We start from the raw sequence: 4,857 nt of genomic DNA on the forward strand, positions 1-4,857 counted from the left end.
TACTACAGGTCTTGAATAGCATTAGTGCAGAAAGTGCTGTCAGACATCTTTACAAGTAGCACGTGCAAAATTTTCTACTAGCATCTTTATACACTGCCAATACAACAGTGTCAGTGGCACAGACTGCATGGTAGTGTAATGTGCCTTTAGTATGATCTAGCTTTCCATGTCTGCTTTTGCATCATGTTATTATTATTTAGTTTGGAAATTCTTCTTCACTCACCCATTTTCACGCTCTCTACACCACTCTGCATTTAATCACAGCGCTTGTGCTAACGAGCTAACCACGCTAACGCGTAGACGCCGTGCAGCTCCACGCACGGGGCGATCCGTGATAACTCGCTAAAGGAGATTTGCCGCGTTAATGCGGTTATAGCGTAAACGTCATTTTAACGTGATTAACGCTGACAGCACTAGTTTTTATTAATCTCAGGTTTTCTTCAATGGTTTTTCTTTCATCTTGTCTCCCTCTACTCACTCCAACTGCTCGCGACAGATGGCTGCCCCTCCCTGAGCCTGGTTTTTCCGGGAGTGTTCTTCCTGTTCCTGGGGAGTTTTTCCTTCCCTCTGTCGCCAAGTGCTTGCTCATAAGGGCCTGTCTGATTGTTGGGATTTTCTCTCTGTTATTGCATGGTTTTACCATACAATACATAAAGCCTTGAGATGACTGTTGTTGCAATTTGGTGCTATATAAATGAATTGAATTCAATATAATTGAATATGAATTTACACATTTGTGAGCAATAGGTGTTTGTTTATGTTGAAATTATAAAGAAAATTTAGAAAATGTATGTGCAAAGGGTGTTTAAAGTGCGATTGTCTATGTGACAGAATACTTTATATTCATAAGAAGGTACGAAAATGCATATCTTCAGGTACTTTCGTAGATGAAAACGTCTTATCCCTTTAAGCAACTTACTATGCATAATCCAGCCAAAGAGATAGTGGTAATAGACCTGTTGGATGCTTGCCTTAAATAATATTAATAGGATGATTAGGCTTGGTCTGGGCTTGCTGAATGTATGAGATAACTTATTTGTGCAGGTAAGGGAGATCTGAGGAGAATGAATTGTTTTATACCGGAAGCCTTTTTCTTGATTAAAGTGTGGTGCAACTGCATCTCAATCGAATAGCCCCATGCTTAAGAGTTGGGCTGTACATAAATCTGTTTGTTTTTGTTTAATATCATTAAATTAAAATATTAATGTGTCCAATCAGATCTTAAAGAAGGGATTCAGCATTCACAGCTCCCCTGCCTGAGCCACAGTTTAGAGCCAGTCATTTTTATACTTTAAGTAGTTTGAAATACTTGTTCAATTTTAATAATGTCTGTTTGTGATTGCAAAGCACCTTCGCTTCGCTTGCTTGTGCACTACTTAAGTAGTTGGTGCTTATTTGAACTACTGTCCTTATGTGGAAACTTGACCCCCAGTTTGATTTTGTAGTTTAAAATGATAGTTTTGTCATCCTTACAAAGGATTGCCTTTACTATCTGAAGTAATGCAGTAAGAAAGTGTTTATTTCACACACTACATACACAGGCTGAGGAGAGCAGAACAAAATCAGAAGCATCAGAGCTCAAACAGCAGCTGTCACAATCACTGCTGGCCAGTTATCAGCCGCAGAGATGTAGTGGCAATCACAGTCCAATCTCTAACAGTGATTACAGCCTCAAGGTGGCTTTTGTATTCCAACCCTAATGTTTCATCTGCAGTCAAAAATAACAGAGTAAACAGAATTAAAGATTTGCAAGATAGAATAATACAACATGATTGTATCTTTAATCAATAACTTATTGTTTCATGTATCTTAGTTCAAGATAATTCTGTCAACATAAAACCCATTTCAGATAACAGCAAACTTTAATACTGGCTTTGGACACTTTTATGAACACAATAACCCAAAGCTGTCTAAGCAAACAGCCAAGTCCTGAGGCACAACATTTCATAAAGCTGTGTGGAAAAACAATAGTAAATTGCTTTTATAAGCTTGAGCCACTCTGAAATTACCCGTGGAACACACTTAAGGCTTCAACAATGGATCAAATGTCACTATCTGTACCTGCTTTCCCTTCTCAGTGCTGTCTAGAGCAAAATTTGCACACCTTTTTAACCCGGGGGCAGCCAAAAGCTTTAAGATCTGCCTGTGCCATATGCTGGAGCAGCTCTACCCCCATATGCGTTGCAGCAGCCACCACTCATCAGCTGCAGCCCAGGTGGTTAACAGCTGCAAGTCCTACACAGGTTTAGCAAACAAAAGGCTGGATGGATGGATGCTTGGAATATGTGATAGTGTTTACCCCATAAAGACAAAGAAAGCTAATGGGTAGATAAAATAATAGGGCAGCTTGGTGGCAGTAAATTGTTACAATTAAAAATCTATAGTACTGCACAAAAGTCTTAAGCCACCCATAATTCTTTCATTATGCATTACACTTTCTTGGATTTAAAAAAAAAAGATCTTGAGCAACAGTTCTCCATTCAGGCATTTCTTTCATTGAATCTATGAAATATAGTACAGGTAACACTGTTTGACAGGCAAATAATGGTAGTTTTGCACTTTCTATTTCCAAAAACTCATATCTTGAGATGGTGTGCAGTGTAACCTTAAAAATATAAGGAAACTGGACATGTGGAGGATAAAACAAGAAGTGGCAGGCCTAAAAACCATCCACAGAAGATGAACATTGAATATCATGTCCTTGAGAAAAAGGGGGAAAAAAATTCCAGCAAAGAGCTGACAAAGGAGCTAAAAGACGCCTCTGGCCTTTCCGTTGATCCATCTACTGTTCACTGAAGGCTCATCAGAAATGGTCTCAGTGGGAGGCTGGCTGTAAGGAAGCCATTCTAAAGGAAGGGAGACGTTACTGAAGCAGTGTGAGGTCTTGACAGAGAGCAAAAGGCAGCCAACATCCAAAGAAGAGCTTTGAAAGCCCGGAGAACTATTCCTAAAGACTGTGTTGAAAAATAAAAGCGGTGATACCAAATACTGACTTTTAAGCTGATTATAACTGTAAAAATTCTGGATTTGCCTTATAAAAAGTGATTAAAAACTAAAGGCAAATACAGAAACTAAGCTGGGCAGGAGCACAAGGACAGACAGAGACTAGATGCCCATAAAAGTGTAACCCTTAAAAAAAAGGTACTCTTTTTCATTTTAGATAGCCAACCAGGAAAATGCAACCACAATGGAAAGTCCATTGCACATACTAGAATTCAGTCATTTGTCCTTGGGAGCATGCCAGTGTGAATATCTGAAATATTCATATTGACTTGGAAGAACTTGCTTGCATCAGCCATATATAAAATCTTCCTGTCATGTGACATCTTTCAATACTCAACACTGACCTACTTCTACCACCCATGGTCAAAGCCACAGATGTCTGTCATTTTTCCTTTTTTTCCAAGGCAGGCGGAGTTATTCACACCATCGTTTGCGTTTATTCTTATTTCCGATAATTTGTTTCTGACACCTCCTTCCCACTGCCACAGCTCATAATACACAGCATGCTTCTTCTAGTTCGCAACATGCAGTCTGTGCCTGCCAAGTCGCATCAAGCCTTTATGACCCTGTAAATATCTCATCTGACAATAGCCAGATATGAAGATGCAAACATGCTAATGTGCAGATATTTTAGCATTTAGCTCAAAGCCCTGCTTTGCATTAGTAACACAACCATCTCTGGCATGGTGGCATTGGTGTCCTAGATTTATTTTATTCGTCAGGAAGTGTAGAGATATGTCTACAACCGCCAACTTTCTCTGCTCGCCATATGACCTGTGCCACCATTATAAAAGGAACCAGTCAAAGGGAATATCTTTTATCCACTGCTATGCACAATGCTACATCTGATGACAGAAGGTCCACAGGGACATCCCTTATTCAATGCGTTCCACTCTGACGTTCCAAATGACACATGCTGATTTTGGCTCACATCCCGGGAAAAGGAAATGGGCCATGAAGTGGAAATCCAAAACTGCTTACAAGAACGGAGGGACTTCATGAAAAGCTTTTCAGAGACTTACCTCTGCGAGCTTCTTCCACTTGCATTAGTCAGCATCAGTGTCAACCCCATTCATACGCTGCGGTGATAATAACATGTATTATTCATGTTTAGGAGGATCAGCTCAAGATTAAATTATACAATCACTGTTTTGAGCATCATCATCATCATCGTCGTCATCATCGATAGTCTGTTTTTACTTATGCTAAGTGATGCTGCTTTTTTTTTTTAGTGAAGTTTTTCATTGGAATTCACTAACTGTGAAGCAGACGCTGAATCATAACGAGCTTCTTCTTTGTAAAGAGGTTGCATCCTGGTTTGAAAAACTATATTCAGGAAGCTTTTGAATGACAACCTGGTAATTAGAAGCAAATGGCTAATTACTCCACACGTTTATACTCGCTGACTGCTACTTCCAGCACGATTACCTTGATTAGATCCATCCCTTTGTTTCTGCGCCAGGCAGAAGATAAGGTAGCATGTCGTTATCCGTGCTATCGTTTAATCACTTTCACTGCCACGTGTGTTCTTTCTTTCTCGCATTGTGTCTCATCATCTCAGCGATGCTCGCACCTTTTACTCTTTGTGTTCCTATCTCGCAATTTTAATCTTATCTAAGAGTTTGCAGCCATCAAAAAGACAAAAAAAAGTTTTTCTTTGTGACACATTAAAAACATGTTTTGGCACATAAGCTTATCCTCTTTCTCACTAACAGATCATTTAGAAGGTCTTTCTGTTTCTGTTCGGCACACCAGCACGACAGAAAGCTGAAGGACTGTTTGTTTCCTTAACCTCTTTCATTGCGAGTTGTTCTGTAATAAACTCCACTAACAAATCCCCCAAGGATCCGCAGG

This window comes from Pundamilia nyererei, unplaced genomic scaffold, assembly GCF_000239375.1.
Source record: "Pundamilia nyererei isolate P.nyererei 1_Seehausen unplaced genomic scaffold, PunNye1.0 scaffold00123, whole genome shotgun sequence".
NCBI lineage: Eukaryota > Metazoa > Chordata > Actinopteri > Cichliformes > Cichlidae > Pundamilia > Pundamilia nyererei.